This window comes from Cygnus olor, chromosome 4 (assembly GCF_009769625.2).
Source record: "Cygnus olor isolate bCygOlo1 chromosome 4, bCygOlo1.pri.v2, whole genome shotgun sequence".
Taxonomy (NCBI): domain Eukaryota; kingdom Metazoa; phylum Chordata; class Aves; order Anseriformes; family Anatidae; genus Cygnus; species Cygnus olor.
The window spans coordinates 40,044,810-40,063,944 of NC_049172.1; the positions used below are offsets into that span (position 1 = coordinate 40,044,810).

The 19,135-nt window shown below is 37.4% G+C and overlaps 1 long non-coding RNA gene across 6 annotated transcripts in view; it reads left to right on the forward strand.

Annotated features, from left to right (window-relative positions):
* Positions 1-19,135, forward strand: part of LOC121069885 — a 139,436-nt gene that overhangs the window by 86,144 nt on the left and 34,157 nt on the right. For 4 of the 6 annotated variants that reach the window (XR_005819715.1, XR_005819717.1, XR_005819713.1 and 1 more), the window contains exons 5-6: positions 1,388-1,466; positions 4,433-4,530. This is a non-coding gene — a long non-coding RNA (uncharacterized LOC121069885). Of the gene's footprint in view, positions 1-1,387; positions 1,467-4,432; positions 4,531-8,814; positions 8,938-19,135 lie in introns of those variants that run through there. The other 2 variants (XR_005819716.1, XR_005819714.1) reach the window with 2 other exon arrangements.

Here is a 19,135-nt window from a genome sequence, read left to right on the forward strand (position 1 = left end):
ATTAAATTAGTCAGAAACCACCTTTCATCTGTCTCACGGAGGGGAAACTCCCACAGCAGGGAGAGAATTAGCATTCCTGTCTGTGCAATGAGCTACATTGCTCTCCACAGGGTATTCGCAGGAGATGGGGTGCTAGCTCAGCAAACATGAGCTTTCAGTATCACAGCGAGCAACTGTGATAAGAGGGCATTCCCCCTGCCCTCTTTACTCTCCTTTTAAAATTAATTCTCTTGCTTAAAGAATAATAATAAAGGCATTTTTTTTTTTGGTTTGTTTGTTCTAGCTGTGAAGTACAAAAGACCATTTATAAGGAATTTTAATTTTAAAATGGATTTTTTGTGATAATCTCTCTTTTGTCCAGTTTGCTTTGTGAATCCCTTTTCTAGGATCCCAATTTTTCCTGCAATATGCATGGGAAATGTACCTGCTGAATGAATGGGGAGAATAACTGTTTCTGCTCTGTGTATTTCTATTGCTAAGATAACTTCTCTATTAAGACTGGTATGGCTTTTAATGATTCTTCAACTGATGTCAGTATGTGCTGTCTGCTTCAGGGCTTCATCTCATATAAGTTTTGCTGGTGAACTTTGTAGAAAACTTCATTTTTTCTCTGTCTGCTTTTATTTTCTTCCAGAGATTAAATAAATAAATAAAATTTTCTTTTCTACTTCCATGGTTACCTTGGAGTAGGGAATACTTCCTGAATGTACGCATGTAGCAGTCACTCCTCGTCATCTGTTTCATAGAGCGTGATTTCCTCTATTGACATTTCAATTACTTATTTTTATCCCACAGTAAGATTTTCTGGGTTTTGTGTTACTTTCCCAAACAGAACGTCTCAATTCATTGGAACAGGGATATGTTACAGCCTTGTGTGTATTTCTTTCATTTAATGTCCTTCAATTTTGCTTTTATCTTCATTCTCCATTTATTTCCATTCTCTAGTAACACCCTAAATTACCTGCCCTTCTAAATCTCAGTTTGGTACCCTCCTATTCTCCCTTTCTATGATGCATCTTTCTTGCTTGATTTTTTCTGTTACTAGCCACTTTTCTTTGTGTTTCTTTCTCTTTCCTTGCTGAACACCTTATTTCTTTCTTCCTAATTTAAAGCTATTAGTCCTATTAGCTTTCCATCTCAGCAGATTGGTGGCCATGGTCTTCAAAAAGAGCTTATCAACTCTCTTTGAAGCCTTTGCTTTTGTGTTTCTAAGCCCCCTACCTTTTAAGCACTGATTTATCACCACAGTTCTGGATTTTTTTTTTTTTTGGTTTTATTCAACCTAGTTTATAGAAATGAATCATATATGACATTAAGCAGGTTAGACTGAACCTCATTAAACTGTAGTTTGGGAATTACAACCACATATTCCTCTTACAATTTCTAGGTCTGGGATTTAACAAAGCAGCGACATTTTCTGCTTGCTTCAAGACTGTACTATGGCATCATACTTGTACTAGTTATGGGTGAGTGTCAGCAGTCTAGACTTGCTTCATTTTTCCTAGTTTCCCAGCATTGCTCTTATGTATTGACTTTCCACTTCTGCTATGTCATAGGATGATTTAACTAAAGATCAAAAATACTGTGTAAGCAGAAAGGGTGATTTGAGGTTATGCAAGCAACCTTGATTTTTTTCATTTTCAAACTTCTGAAACTTTTTCTTTGCAATTTTGTAAATGTATTTTAATGTAATTTGTGCCATATATATAAAAAATTATAGATAAGGTCTATCTATCTAACAAGCATTTTGAAATAATATATGCAGATTCTTCTATTTTATATCTTTTCTGTAAGTCAGCAGAGTAGAATTCATTAACTTGATATGGATCTTTTTCAGTCTGTAAGCATTCACCGAAGAGTGGATTTAGCACTATATTTATATGGTAAATGTACTGATATTGCTTACTTTAATAGAGGTTCAGCTTCTTTAACGCTTTTCCATATATACATATTTGGCTTTTTTTTTTTTTTTTTTGAAAGAGACTTGTAATCCAATCTTCTTTCTTCTCATTTCAGCAGAATTCTCACTTTTAACTAACACAGATAAGTAATTTTGAGCCCTGAATAGACATCCCTGTAACGATTGAAAAAAAAAATTATTTGTACAGTACTTGCAGAGAAGTATAGTTGAGCAAAATATTTATTAAATAGAGTAACATTTACCATAATACTTTAAATAGTATATATTTGAATATTCACCCACTGTTTATTGAAAGCATTTTTTTCTTTTCTAAATATGATAGCATAGCATATAAGATTTGACTGACTGGTGGAGATTTGCCACTGAAGTAACTTAATCAAAAATGTCATTTAGCTTGAAACTTGAATGGAAACAGTCATGACTCTTGTACCTGTCCCAATTAAATATGATGTGATGATGATTGCATATATGTTACTGATAAGGCCGTTAGGAGAATTTCTGATAAAGAATCCCTCCAGATTCTAATGAAGAAGAGTAAGCTTTGAATCTTCCAAATTAAAAAACAAAACAACAAAAGAAAAACAGAACAAACAAGACCCCCCCCCACCCAAAGTCTCCACTGTCAAAATAAGTGTTTTAGAGATTTTCAAAGCCAAACTCCTCTGAAAATACTTTTCATTTTGATTATCTTTAAACAGAATAAGACAGATTTTATTCTCACCATTTTTTTTTAAATTGTTTACCAAGTCATCCAATTCTAAAACATATTCATGATTTTAATTTCAATACAATTATCTAAGCTGATAATTCAGTAACTGTACCACCTTCAACTATTTCTGGAAAGTTTCCATGCTAGCACTGGTCTCTGATTAACTGGAAAGACACTTTCTACATTATGTGTGACCAGTATATTTTTTTTAACAAAACTGCAGTTATTTGAAGTGTACCAAGCATCCTTTGCATGGATTGAAATGGTTATTAAAAGACTTTCTTTTCCTGAGAACATGTGACATCCACCCCACCCTCTGCAACGAGAATCCTCTTTCAAAAGGGAAATGGGTTCCTTGTTAAACCAAGATTGTTGTACACCAAGGAAACTCCTTGCATCTCACAGTGCTGGACCCTTTACAGTAAACCATCACATTGCTGTAAGCATCTTGGTCTTCCCAGTAGCCCTTTTCCTGGTCTTTAAATGACTCACTAACCTTGTTTAAATTCACCTTCAGAATTGAATGTGTGTCAAGTGATACCACCTGAACTAGCTGAAAATATGCTGAAAACATCTCGCACACATGTCCAAGCGTTAAATGTCTCTTGCAACAAAGCTATCAAAATGAGGTTTCCTATACTGTACTGAAAGCCCCTATAGAGACTCTGGACAAAATCAGATAGCCACTAGCATGAACCCTTATAAATAATTTATGAAAGTAAAATGTGTGCAGAAGAATGTTATCTCAGAAAGGACTGCATTTCTGATCTTTTGCCCTGATCCTTAAGGATAACTACAAAAAATAAGGATATCATAAGTAACATTCACTGCTGTACTTGACATTAAAAATCATTGGGATACTGGCTTCCCGGTAGCTAGTAGTTTTCTCCAGGTGGCACCTCTGCTTGACCTCTCTGTCCCACCAGACCTACTGAACTTATTAGTGCTTCTCTTTGCTGACATCACCCTCTGCTCTGCTGGTAACAACCATGATTTTCTTTCAAATTGGCTAACTAATTAACATAATTATTCTCAACCTTGAGTTTACTGCTTTCATTTTAGATCTAAAGAAGGGCTTGTATGCCGAAAAGCTTGTCTATAGTGTCTTTTCACAACTATCGCTCCAGAAGTCTAATAAAGGAATAAAAAAAAATGTCCTCACGCAGCTTGTCTCTGATGCATAGTCAAATATATATGTTCACACACAATTAACTATTACAGTGCGCTTCTATAAATTAGTATTGCATCTCTGGAAATTCATCACAGTTTTGCTGTATTCAGTTAAATACTTTGTACAAAACACAAATCACTTTCTGGCTGAAAGATTTAACACATTTAACTCTTCAAGGACATATTGCAGTGGTTTTATGATGGTTATAGTGCTTGCAGATAAAATAACCTCCTGTTTACAACTGAAACAACTAACAAATATATTTCTGCAAATTTTAACGGGGTAAATACATTGTGGCTTAAGAACAATATATAATCATTCATTTTCCTTTAATTTTCTATTTTTTTCCTGTAAATTATGTTGACACATCTAAAATACTTGGTTCTGAGTTCTGTACAGACACCCCCTTTCCATCCTCTCCCCACCGTCAATAGTCATCATGCTTATTACATTCAATTTTATAGGGGCAAAAGAGCACAGCTGTCATAAAAGAAACTGGGAAATTATTGTTACTCCTCTTTAACAATAGAATGGTCTGAATTATTAATCTAGTTAAATTATATACATTCATAATGTAAATTACTATAGAAAAGTTTCAATAGTATTGTTAACTTTTTTTTTTTTTCTTTAGGGAAAAAATCCTTCGTAGAACCCCCTATTTCTCTGATGGTGTGCTCAGCTTCACTGGATTTGAAGACTAGTAGCTTCAGGCTTCCTGAAGGAGAAAGGGTGAGCTATCAGAATCCAAAAGTCATCACTGGGAATATAGCTGTAATGATGAGTTTCCCTTTTCCCGCTGCTGGGAAATATGTCGGTAGTTCCGTCCTCCTCAGCCGTCTGTCTGCTTGGGCTTACTTTTTTAAGTTTTCTTAACACAGCTTACATGCTCTTTATTGTCACTAGTTTCCAATGATTCAGTTTTTGTTCTGTTCTGTTTAAGACTGATTTTACCTGAACAATGAGAGGCTGCACTCCTGTAGTGACCTGTGAATTAAAGCTGTGATTTCTGTCAATGCCCTGGACTTCTGGTATCAACCTGTGTGTATGCTCTCTTCCATACCTGATTTTATTCTAGGGACCTAGACAATTCAATCCATGCTGAGTAACTTGTTATCTCTATAAAATAAAGGTAGTCTGAAATAAATTTAAGCAGTAGTTACTTGACCACCAGACAATTGTTATCTTTTTTTTTTTTTTTTTTTTTTTTTTTAAGGCTCAAGTTAGCTCAAGCTAAGCCAAACCCAGGCAAGTCCTGAGATCTTGCACTGTCAGGTCAGTGGTTTTAGTACCGGCAAAATTATTTTCTGTAAAGATAAAAATGCTATAAAGATGCTTGGAAAGTTCAACCAAACCAAAGCCAAGTAAGAATAAAAAGATAAGGTGACTTTCTACGAGTCACTTAAATAGCAGAATTGAACTCTCCCTCTGTTGTTCAGCTATCCTCGAAAAAAAAAAAAAAAGAATTTTTGATGCTAGTTTCTAGTATCCTTTTAGTAAATGTGTGCAAAGACATTACTTAAAAAAAAATTACAGGTCTACTTCTAAATACGTACAGCAACTTCTGAAGACCTGCTTCAGCAGTGAAAAACTACCTGCCAGGAGTTTTAAACATTTATTTTGCATATTGAAATAATTTGATTAAAAAAACAAAACACCCCCCAAACTTTCTGAAGACATGTTATCATCAGTGGGCCAAAAAATCCCATATGTTAAAACAAACAAAAAACCACAACAGTTAATTTTTGCTACTATTTCCTGTCTGTAGCACTCACCTGTCATGCATTTCATGATATTTATGCAGTTCTGAGTCAACAAAAGAGTCGGACCTCTAGAGTGGCCTTTTGCCAGAAGTAGCCTAATTACTGGGTATGCTATGGTTTTTTTTTTGTTGTTGTTTTTAAGCAGCCATGGAGTGAATGAAAAGCAAATTGTGAAAGCTTTAGCATTTCACAGGAGATGATTCTTGTTTTTGCTACCCTCAAGACAACTGTGCTAGAGCTTAAATGGATCTTGTGAATGAGAATAGCAGTAGTTGGATGACCACAGTTTGAATATTTTTATTATTTTTCATCACACTCTGCTAAAGTACATTTGAAACAAAACACCCTGAGATTTCAACACAAAAATACTGTTCAGTGTCTCTGAGTAATCTGGGTACCACAAAGCTGCTGGTATCAAGCTTGGGAGACATGCTGTGCTGCTTTTCCTTCCCTTTGCCTCTCACCATTAGTGTCTTAAAGAATTTCTCCAGCAAAATAAACTGTAATTGCAACTGTTCAGTGCCCACCTGAGAAAATTACTTTTACTATTAAATGTGAATGGATTGAAAGGGTTCAATGCATTCCTTTTCTACAAAAATGTGCATCAGAACAAGACCAGCAAAGAAGCAGAACAAGCAGGAATAACATTACATAGTACATTTATATTTAAACCTGTCATTTTTTTTTCTTTAAATCCATTGCCCTCCTCTCTTCTTACATATGTTCTTTGTGACTCTTTCCCTCCTCTTCTTCAATGCTTTTGTGTGATTGCCAGATTCCTTTAATGTAAGTTTAACATCAAACAGTCAGCATCCATTTTTATTTCCTTAATAAAGACCATGGTTTTAAGTGATCTTTGCATTACGAATTGGAGTCAGATTTTAACAGATGCAGATATTCCTCAGCCTTCAGTGCCCTGGTTTTGAAAATCTTTTAAATGCCTAAGTGGTTTGCCTTGGAGTGTAAATCTGTCCCCCAAAGGAGGCTCTTAATATTGAGCATTCCCATTAGTTGCTGTTTCAAGGCCAGCTTTAATGAATATGAAAATGTTCCTTTCACAGACATTTTAAAAAGAAGTTCCACAGAAATATATGAAAGCTTTCTTCTAATATTTCAAAAATCAAGTAGCCATGAACAGAAAGACTTTAACTGCATTTTTTTTCCTCCAAGAAATGCAGCCATTCCCTGTGAAACTTTGTAGTTGGAAGCCCATTTACAGTAATGGTTTCAGCTAGTCCTAATGATCAGTAGAAACAGCTGAGGTAATAATGTTTTCCAGAAGGAGATGCGTTTGGGCTCTTTTCAGCTTGCAGTGGGATAGTCCTTTTAATACAGCAGAAATATAGACTCGTAACATGTTGTCTAAGGATGCAGCAAACCACGATAATTTTCATTTGCAATCGCAAAATAAGAAGTCAGGGCAATGGAGATAAAATAGCAGTATTCTGAGAATGCTTAATTTAGCAAAACCTAATGTAATCATAGCATAATGGAAAGAGAATGGGGGAGGGCGCAGGAAGATGGGTACAAAGGATTCATTAAGTTGTGGCTAATTATTTTTTCTTTTTATATTTATATATATAATTTTATTTTTTTCATCCCTTCCTGAGGCAGGGAGAGATCATGCCTTCAAAAATGCTTATGGATGGGCCAAAAGCAGACTTTTGGATTTGGTGCCAGAGGGTGGCTAGCACCTTGCTGGCCAGGGCACAGCACACGACAATGGCCCTAAACTCAAAAATGAAGAGGCCTTGTGTGAGGACCTCGGTGTAAGCAGTTGGAGATGTTTCTGTCACCGTGGGAGGGAAGAGGAGGAGCTGCAAGAACACCAGGCTGGCGGGGACACCAGGCCAAGCAGGGACAGGGCAGGATGTGGCATTGCAGTGTTACATGGGCTGCCACCAGTCTCCTCATGGGGCTCTTTTAAAACCCCTGGGCAGTGTGATAGCTGGTAGTGGCTTGTTGTCTTCTCTGTCCCTGGGACTGCTCTTTGGGTGTCAAGCCTGTTACTGCAGCCCTGTGGGTTGAGGGCCAGCAAATGGGTGCACATGGTCTTCTCATGCCCAAAGGCCAGCTGTCCCAGGGCAGCAGTGAGCCACACGCTGATACGGCCGCTTGGACCCCAGCCGCTGCATCTTTTCCTGAGAGGAGGGCACTGGCCTGCGCCACTGCAAAGCCCTGTGCTGTGAAAGATGCAGATTTGGGGAATTTTCTGGGCTAGAGGAGTGGTATATGGGACTCATTTCACAGGGCGTGAGGGTCAGTGGCCAGGAGAGGTGTCAAAGAGGAGAAAGCACCAGCCTGGCCATGTGAAGTACTCATGTGGACAGGGTTCACTTGCTTGGGAGGTTGCATAGTTCAGGGCTGTGTGGGATCTTCCAAAACAGAAGCATTTCAGTGCAGGAAATTGTAGCCCTGACAGTCTAGAGGGCAGTGCCTGGCCTTGGTCAGGGGAGGAGGAGCACTGGTGTTTTTTTGTGGTATATCACTGTTTATTTGCTGAGACTGAAATTGTCTACACCAAAATGTCTGGCTGCTGAACTCCGTGTCTCAGCTGGCAAAAGACAAAGTTGTCCTGTTATTACCTGGCAATGAATTATGTATTAGCGTCCTAGTCAGAAGAAAACAACACAATTGAAACATATGCATAGTTTTTCGAGTCAATTAGTTATTGCGTCTTGGTGTGAAGCATCGAGGTTTCTGTCCCTTGAAGGAAATGGACTAGTGTTTTTCCCCAGGTAAAACTATCAGAAAATTACTCTGTAATAGTTTATGTAATACTGAGTGTGTAGGAACCAGTTGCCAAAACATACATGCCTAGTGCCACTTTAAGTTGCCCACAGATGTCTGAGATACTTCCATGGGGATGAGGGGCTAGGACCTGTGTAGAAAGGCAGTCAAAGGCTAAGCAGGATGCACAAGCATGTCTGGAATGAAACTATATACTTGTTTTTTTGTCAGCTGAATACCATCTTCTGTGCATGGACCAATGATATGGTATAAATGTAAACATAAGTTAGTTCTGATACAAAACATTGAAAATTAATGTTCATTATTTTCCGATAAAAATACCAAAGCACTGAGGGAATTTGCTACTTGTAAAAGTGCTAGAAGACATAGTCCTCACCACAGTTTATTTTAGTAGCACAAGTTGCCTCATACTGTTGACTGTAAAAGCTATTATTTCCCAAATGTATACAAAATAAGTCTGAACATGTTTACCTATAATACAACAAGGTGAACTTAATTACAGGAAGCTTCAGAAGTGTACTGCTCATGTGCTGCTGACACAGCATGGGTGGAGTTGTGTGAAGGGAAGTGGAGAGGGGAGGACAATCCCTGTGTGAGAACCACCTTCAGAACAAAAGCTGAAACTTCAAAGCAAGTGAAAAAACCTCTGTTAACACTTCTAAAATGTTATAATAAATGAAGGGAAATAACATGCCCATTTACATTTCTTTGTTCTTATTTATGGTTTCACTTAATGTCAGGAGATTGCCAAAGTTTCAACATCAGCACCAGCTTTGACAAGATTTAGAGGAAAAAAGATCACTTTGTGTTTTGCAAATTACCTACATTCATTTGCAAGTTACATAAGAAGGAGTTGATAGGAGCAATTGGGAGTTATTTTAAGCAAACTTGCTGGTTGAGAGATATATTTCCAAACTTGGAGACCTGGTTTTGTGCCCAAATCTATTCCATTCCTGCATGCATCAGTACTGTCCCTTTGTATCTTGTACAACACCAAGCCCATGGTTAATGTGGCGTAAAATGAAAGAAAGTGTTTTGTTTTTTTTTTTTCTCACCCCCAAACATCTCTTTCATTAATGTAATAGGGGTTTATAATCATTTGCAATATCTTTTATCAGCAGAGCTCAGCAAAGTTCCCATAATATGCAGAAAGTTTTCAATTTCGATATGACCTGCTTTTGGAAGACAGTGGTTCTTACCAGAAATTTCGTTATTTTTTTTTTTAAACACAATATCTGAGATTTAGAATGTTTTATTAGCATTTAAACACTTCTTATTTGTACTGTCACCTTATTTATCATGTCAAATATTGAGCGTCACTTTTTAATATACAGCTGTGCTTCTGTTCATTCATTCTCGACTGTATTAATTAGGTATATTGCGTTTTCTTAGTAAGGAAAAGTCACCTAAGAACTAAAAAGTTTTTAAAACTTTGATCAACTAAACTGAGCTAGTAGTTTGTAAAAACAAAAAAAACAAACAAACAAACAAACAAAAAAGATGACATCTTATTGCATAATATTGCACCATAAACTAAGATGAAACCTCTTACACAGTACTTCCTTTCCTAATATTTAATCATATTTGAAAAACTATCCACATAGTTTTTATTTATATGAGTGACATTTGTATATAATTTAAGTAGTGAGGACTTAACATATTACAGTGAAAAAAAATATACTAAAAAAATATATTCTTCACCAGATCTATGGTATTTTTTAACTTTTTTTTTTTTAAACTTTGCTTTCAATGTCAGGGTCATTTTCTTACTTATAAATACTTATAAAGTATTATTTTATTCATCTCTTCAATTAACACTGATATTAAAATGGTTTCAGATATTCTCAGACACAGAGAGATGAGAATGAAAGCATGCTGCATACAAATAAAAATAATTCTTTTGAAATTGTAGAATCCTGTGATAATGTTTGAGGTAAAGTTGTTAATAAAAACTTAAAATATTGCCCAAATTACTTACTGAGGAAGTTATATTAGGATTTTAGCATTAACTGCATTTGAATAAAACCTTTTAGCAAAAAACAGCAATATTTTAAGTGTTTTGAAATGCTCCAATTTTTAATAAATTGATGACTGGTGAGATCATCCTTAGACATTCAATAACAGTGATCTTTACAGGAGTGAAGCAGTACATCTGTGAAGCAGTAAAGATGATGCCATCCTATCACCAGCAAAGTGTACTATGTATGGCTCTCATGACTCTTTACAGCCTTTGTGTCAAAGTCTCAGCTTCAGAACTTAATGTGTTTAAGATTATCGGCTTGGTGAATGAGCAGGGAAAATGAAGGGACAGAAGTGTTCAAAAATCCATGTAATCTTTAAGTATTTTAGAAAACAAAATAAGTTTTAAGATGCTATCTATAATCCAGAATTGGGACAAATAGAACATTTTACACAGTATGTGTTCTTGTTTAACTCTGCTGTGGAAATGAGTTTTAAGTTCTGTTCATGGATAGCATTTACTTAACACTTATCCTCCAGTGCTAAGGTTTCATTTAACTCAAAAACTTAATGGCAGAACAAATCTGTCAATGGAGTTGGTTAGGAGGATTTATATTCTGTAGTAAATACTTCCCCAGCTTTAACATTCTTCGCTTATATTACTTCTTCTTTTATAAGAGTTTGTTGAAAAACATTTGGTTATTATTATATTTAGGCATGGTAATGTTTTTTTGTGCCCTTTCTTCTAGTTCTGCACTTAAACAAAACACCCTGTGGGTGGTCAGGGTGAATATTATATATGTATGAAATATTTTTAAATATTTGTTAGTCGTCACCCAAATTATTGTGCTTATTGCATGACGGTTTACTGAACTGGAAACTCACATGATGTTGTCATTTGGAGATGCTCTTGATCTCATAGCGTGCATCACGTAGGATGCATACAAGCAATGCGTGTGGCTTTATGCACTGGAAAAAAGAGTGACAGAATGGGAGGTGAAAGAGCAGAATTTGAACAGTGCGCTCAGACTATCCTTCTTTGTCCTGTGTTAGTCTCAGAAATATTTTGATACTATTGCAGAAGAGGCATGAATGTGTATCATCAGTTAGTTGGATCAAAAGGCTGTTTTTTATTTTTATTTATTTTTATTTTTATTCCTTTAATCCCATGTATTAGCTAGAAGGCCTTATGGAGTCTACCAAATCTCCACAACAGAAGTATATGGAGAACTAAGAAACAGGACAATTCCCCATCTTCTCACATAAGAACTCCACACAAAAATTCTGTACTTGCCTAGGTAATGGTATATGTTTTTTTGTTGTTGTTGTTTTTTTTTTTTTCCCCTAGCTACTTGAATTAGAGCAGTTTAAACAAGTAGATGAACATCAGAGGAAGGCATAACCTTTTATTTATCAATGTATTAAAGAGCAGTCAGAAAGGGATATTGATTGGTTATTCTCACTAGCCCTCTGTATAAAACCAGAATCAATGTATGCTGGGGAAAACTTAGCTATTATGAAACATTTAGTGTTGTAGGAAAGTATAAAAATTGAGTAAGCTCCGATTGGATGGCAGCAGCAGAATTTTTACTAGAGAGAGGGAGTAAAACAGAGATGGGTGGTTATTAAAAATAAATCAACAACAACAAAAAAGCAGTAAATGGAAGAGTAGGAGAGACTGATATATCATTAAGACCTCTACATGAAGGCTCTGTCCATGGATATACTTTGATTTGAACATTTTGAGTAAGATAGCACAGTTCTGAACAGTTGTTTGCTGTGTTTATATTAAATCACTGGTGAAGGATGAGCTTGCCAAAAGAAGCCACAATGTCTTATCACAGTCCAGAATGCAGGGAGAGAAGGGGAAGAGGTTTAATAACTATGGAAGTAAAGGAAAACATAATTTGTTTTGTGTGACAGTCTGTCTGCTTATGTCTTCCATAGCATGTAAAGCTGGATTTTATTTTATTCAAGCACTATAAGGTGCCCTGAACCCTTGACAAAAATTAATAAATAATTTTAATTGCCATTATAATGGATAGCACACGTTGCATAAGTGAAGAGAAAATATATGTTAATGGAATACACCTTCAGGAATAAAACAAACAAACCAACAACCTAGACCTCAACTACTATTAAAAAATTATCTGCATTTATTTATTTATTTATTTGCATGAGTTTGTTCTTACTGTCCTAGTGCCCTTTTCAAGTTCAATTTTGTTTAGTCTTGGAGCAAGTGTGGTCTTTTATTATATCTAATTGTCCTTTATAAACCGTTAGTTAATTATGTGTACTTGAAATGCCTTTATGGTTGATGGCACTGAGGGCAAAAAATACCCTGTGATATACATGGCCAACCAAATTAAGCAACGCTTAGTCTACTTGCATTCCACTTTTCCAGAGCTTTTAAAGGGCTATCCACAAAGTAGGTAAAAAATGCATTCAACAGGGCAGCTAGGAGTTCATGGAAGCCTTCCAAAGTTCAAAGTTACAAAGTCAATTGTGGAGTATTTGACAATGGTAATTTTTATAAGCAAATAGTATAATTGAGATAATGTGCACAAAGTGCATGTGGCATTAACTAACAATCCTCTGGGAATTGTGGTGTTGGTCTGGTACCCTTTCTGTATCTCTGAAATTCATACCTCAAAAGTAAGGTTTATGATAAAGATGTATTTTTCTTAATTTGAATGCAAGATTTAACATTATAACAGAAAGTTTCTGCTTCAGTGCTTTAGTAACAAAGTCCTGGTGTTTGCTGATATTTCTGTGATTCCTTAGCTGTTGACTTGCCTAATGAATCCCACCATGCTTTTCAAACCTTGAGCCTACTAAAGCTTACTATTTTTATTTTTTTATTACTCACAATTACAATTCTTGATGTTAGTGTGTAAGAAAGAACAATGTGAATCTCATCTGCTCTGGGTTTAAAATATGAATCTCATGGCTGAGGTCTGTCTCCAGTGGCTAGGAGGGGATGCCCATTTGAAGAAGACCAATTTGAGTTATCTTTCCGAGCGGAATATTCTTAGGCCTCTTTGAAAACAATAATATTTTACTATTTCATACATTACACTGATGTTCAAAAATGGCTGTGCTGCAACTTGAAGAAAATAATTGATGTTAAGCAAGGTCCTTATAAACAATGAGGTTTCACAGTACATTGTTTTCCTAAAATTGTACTCCAGCAGTCATGCCTTGTATTTGTTATGTCTATCATCAATTTATCAATATAATTTTTAATGACTGTTGTTTAATTTTATGGAAGTATGAAAGTGAAGGAGAGAGATATATATTTTTAATAGTGTGAATAAATCAGTGTAAAGACATCAGCTGTAAATCTAACAATTTGTAGGTAAAGAGAGTATTTCTCACGAGTTTACATAGAAATAACATCAATACTAAGATAAAGCAAAAATAGTCATTTTCCTGCCCAAACTGAAGTTTCACTGTTTTATATTTACATGTAGGAAAATGGTATAATGATGAAAAAAGAAAGACCTGCTACTGTAACTCAGGAAGCTTAATAGTCACCTCTGTCCTCAGTCATGGATATTCCATGTGCACAGCAAACGAATCACTTGATAGTGTTTACCTCCAGAAATAGACTGGAAACTAAAATAACTTCAGACAAGAGAAGCAAATGTCAATATCTTCGTCTCTAAACAGAACTTGATAAACATGAAGGAGCCAGAAAGTTATCAATACAGAATAGGCTGTGCAGGAAGTTTACCAAAGCTTTCGCAGGAGATGTTTATACTAAAAACATACAAGCAGTAATTAAACAAGTGATCTGCCAGCAACAAGCCTTCTGAGTAATCCTTCTTGGTAATCCCTGGTTACTCCTCTTTACAATGAGTGGCTGAACAACCAGCAAGGCTGACTGACTTGAGGTTTTCCTTGGGACTTTCTTGGGCCTGGGTCAAGCTTGGGGCACGAACTGAAACAGTTCACCAGAGCAACTCTAGGGAGCACTGCAGTGCTGGAAATCTCCAAAACTGGGCCTTAGAGTTGAGACACTGGCAGTCAGAGTTATTTAAGATTTCATGGAACTCTAAACAAGAATAGCAGTCATAAAAATGACAAAATAAAGTCCTAGACTGAATAATAACATTTTGCTACTTTGCATTTCACTGTTCTCTCAAAATAATGTGCTGTGATGTTTGTTATGAGAAGATGGGTTTTTGTTGTTTGTTTTTAGACAGCTCTATACTTGCACTGACAATAGGGAAGAGTGGAAGGTTGGAAGTGCTCAAGTGCAGTTTTCAAATTTCCCAAGAGCTTTGAATACTTAGTTCTTTTTAATTTTATATTCAGAGGTCGTCTTCAAGGTGGCTTTAAAAATTGTGTTAGTTTAATCTAGAAATATGCAATAGTTCAGAGCATACCATAACTGAAGTTAAAAGTAAAAAGTCACACACTAGAGGTTTGTCATTTCTAATATTTTAATAAAAACTATGCCATATGCTGGTGGTTATGCAATTATCCACAAAAGCTATGACAAAAATGGAGGGAGAAATTAGTAAATGCCACTGCCCATATATTTCTCATCCAGTGCAAAACATAATTTTGTTACTTGATTTACCTCATTTTTACATCTGAATTTGGTATCTACCTATACTTGCTGTACCCTAAGGAGCATGGACCATTTTGTTCTAGATATTCCCTGTTTCTGATTAATTTGACAACAAAATATGCTATGATTACTTGGAGCACAAAAAACCTTTCATATTCTGTTATGACAGATGGCATCCAGAGTGACATAGTAACCCTATCACTGTCTTTTTTTTTGGGGGGGGTGAAAATATTTACCTCTATTCCAACATTTCACCCTGCTCTTTCACTTTAAGGGAGCAAAATTTGACAAAAATATCAAATACCATTACCCAGATGCTTCTTAAACTTAAAATGGACAATTAGATGTGCATGCGAGCGTACACACATTTCTCAACAAGATTTCACCATTTCGAGAAGCTTGAGAGTTTCAATAGCCTGCAAAGCTCTCGGGACAGAGCGTCACCTCCTGCCTTAGTGCTGACCCCCTGCTGCTTGGAAGAGCCTAGCTGGGAAGATTCACTAACACCTACGGTGAAGCCATGGTGACACACAGTACTGTCTTACTGATTGTTAGATCACAGAGGTTCAAACTTGTTGTCAGTGATGCGACAAGGGTGTGGGGCTTGGTGGAAAAATACTGTTCTTATCTTTGGGCTGGCCCTGCTACTAATGTGGGCAGAGGCCTCCAGGGTGCTGTTTGGCTGGTGGGTCAGGCAGACGGCCACTGCCTCAAGGAGAGGTGCTCTTTTGCTTCTTGGCATGTTTTTTTCCCCATCCACTGTTGGAAATAGATTTATGATACAAAATCTAGAGCTTTTCTCTCAGCAGTGGTGAAGACAAAGGTGTCAGCCAAGCTCACTCTCTGTTTGGAAAGTGAAACTCAACTTATCACAGACCAATTTTACCAAGGTAAAGATAAGTCAAGGGAATCCAGATATATCTGTTCAATCCTAACCAGATTTTCAGCTCAGGCTATGGGGATACAAGCTGTCAAATGCAAAGGATCAGGCCTGTCACTTGTTCCATCAAAAACAAAAATAAACTTTTTTTTTTCCCAATCTTTAGCTTCAAGCTGTTCCTCATATTGTCAGTAAAAAACAGAGAACAATAGTTTTATTAAAATACACTTGAGGTGTAACTGATTCAGTAATCTGTGTGTTTGAGTTCTTTGCCACTTCACAAAAAATCTAATGAGCTTCTAAAAAATTTTGTTTCTTAAAAAGATGAAAGTATGTAATTAAAAATTAGTTATTGTAGCACTGAAATTAAACTGGGGGTACAAAATGTAATGGCTTTAAATTTTTAGACCTTCCTATCATCTCAGAATAAGAGGTAGCTATAACGGTAGCATCAGATTATACAACATGAGTCCTTTGACTTCAGAAAACATTAACAGACAAGAGATAATGAGAACATGCAGGGTCCAAGGAGCTAGTTGCAACCAAAGTTAGTCTAGCAACTCCGCAGCCTTTTCGTGAAATAATGTATAGGTATGAATAAAAATATATAATTAGGCTGTTATCACATTTCCAATGGGCCATGAATACTAGCTGTTATAGGTGCCATACCTACCATTAGCTGTAGTATATTCATTAGTCTCAGTTCTCTGATCACTGTAATATCTTAATGCCTCTCAGTAAATCAGAAGTCATCTAATAGATCTAGTTCTTTATTCTAGTTGATAGATGAAATTACTATGTTATTTTATAGATTGCCTTTTATTTTACAGCTTTAGGGGAAAAAAAAACTTGCTCAGGGAAATCCTATTTAAATAATGTATGATTTTTTTTATGAATAGTTTTTATTACAGTTTCTTGAATGAGAGACCATTCTTTTTCTTTTTTTCAAGAGAGCTATGGAAGATATATATAAATATTTATAAAAGAAAATCCCTCTTAATTTTGGGGGGATTTGAGGTGTTTTGTTTTCATTCCTTTTTTCAATGTCAAAAGAAAAGGGCAGAAAAAGGCCACCAAGGAAAAGGGGGGAAGGAAGGGGGAGGGCTTAAGAAAAAAGAATCCATGATCTTAAAATGTGAAGTTTTTCTTTTAAGAAATATTTGTGTATTCAATTTGGAAAATATGGGGTACAATACTTAGATTCCCTTAAAAAAAAAAAAAAAAAAGGAAAAGAAAAAGAAAAAAAAAACAGCACAGTAAATCAGTTAAATCTTATTCTAAAAGTAATGAAAGTAATGAAAGTAATGAAAGTAATGACCTGCTACAGCACTTGGATGTACGCAAGTTGATGGGGCCGGATGGGATCCACCCGAGGGTACTGAGCGAACTGGCGGAAGAGCTGGCCAAGCCGCTTTCCATCATTTATTGGCAGTCCTGGCTATCAGGAGAGGTCCCAGTCGACTGGCGGCTAGCAAATGTGACACCCATCTACAAGAAGGGCCAGAGGGTAGACCCAGGGAACTATAGGCCTGTTAGTTTGACCTCAGTGCCAGGGAAGCTCATGGAGCAGATTATCTTGAATGTCATCACACAGCACTTGAAGGGCAACCAGGCGATCAGGCCCAGTGTGCATGGGTTTATGAAGGGCAGGTCCTGCTTGACGAACCTGATCTCCTTCTATGACCAAGTGACGCGCTTGGTGGATGAGGGGAAGGCTGTGGATGTGATCTACCTTGACTTCAGTAAGGCTTTTGACACCATTTCCCACAACATTCTCCTCAAAAAACTGGCTGCTCGTGGCTTGGACTGGCGTACGCTTCGTTGGGTTAAAAACTGGCTGGATGGCCGGGCCCAAAGAGTTGTGGTGAATGGAGTCAAATCCAGTTGGAGGCCGGTTACTAGTGGAGTCCCTCAGGGCTCAGTGCTGGGGCCGGTCCTCTTTAATATCTTTATCGATGACCTGGATGAGGGGATCGAGTGCACCCTCAGTAAGTTTGCAGATGACACCAAGTTAGGTGCGTGTGTCGATCTGCTCGAGGGTAGGAAGGCTCTGCAGGAGGATCTGGATAGGCTGGACCGATGGGCGGAGGTCAAGTGTATGAAGTTCAACAAGGCCAAGTGCCGGGTCCTGCACCTGGGGCGCAACAAGCCCAAGCAGCGCTACAGGCTGGGAGATGAGTGGTTGGAAAGCTGCCTGGCCGAGAAGGACCTGGGAACACTGGTTGATAGGCAGCTGAATATGAGCCAGCAGTGTGCTCAGGTGGCCAAGAAGGCCAACAGCATCCTGGCTTGTATAAGAAGCAGTGTGGCCAGCAGGTCTAGGGAGGTGATTGTCCCCCTGTACTCGGCTCTGGTGAGGCCACACCTCGAGTACTGTGTTCAGTTTTGGGCCCCTCGCTACAAGAAGGACATGGAGATGCTCGAGAGAGTCCAGAGGAGGGCAACGAAGCTGGTGTGGGGTCTGGAGAACAAGTCATACGAGGAGCGGCTGAGGGAGCTGGGGTTGTTTAGCTTGGAGAAGAGGAGGCTCAGGGGAGACCTCATCGCTCTCTATAGGTACCTTAAAGGAGGCTGTAGAGAGGTGGGGGTTGGTCTATTCTCCCACGTGCCTGGTGGCAGGACGAGGGGGAATGGGCTAAAGTTGCGCCAGGGGAGGTTTAGATGGATATTAGGAAGAACTTCTTTACTGAAAGCGTTGTTAGGCATTGGAATGGACTGCCCAGGGAAGTGGCTGAGTCACCATCCCTGGAGGTTTTTAATAGACGTTTAGATGTAGTCCTTAGTGATATGGTTTAGTGGAGGTCTTGTTAGTGTTAGGACAGAGGTTGGACTAGATGATCTTGGAGGTCTCTTCCAACCTAGATGATTCTGTGATTCTGTGATTCTGTGATTCTGTAATGGAGTTCCTGGGTTGCTTCTGCTTTGGAGGGGATGAGTATGTCAGTTGACCTTTTGACCAGTCCTAGCTGCAATATAAACACTGATAATTTGAATGAATGGGTTGTAGCAGCAATTTATGCCTACCATATTATTTTTGCCTGTTGAAAAGCAAGAGTTGTTTTCCTTTTTTATGGTGCTGTGAGTCTTTGCTAGCTTTGGCCAAGAACCTGGGGCTTGCAGACAAAAACAAACGTCCACGAGCAGGAATGCGTTGCCCATCAACAAACTTCAGGGTTCCTGGTCCACCTGTCTCCTTTGATGCAACCAGCAAACCTAAAATAGCTCACATTGAGAATGCCAACAGGTTTTCAGAAATTTTTTATTGCATTCAAATCTACCAGTGATTAAGCTAATGTCTATCTAATGATTGCTATAATGTTGCATATTTCATCATAAAAATAAACACCCCCTCAATGGTCTATTAAAACTATGCACTAAGATATATGCATGAGGTAAGAAGTGATC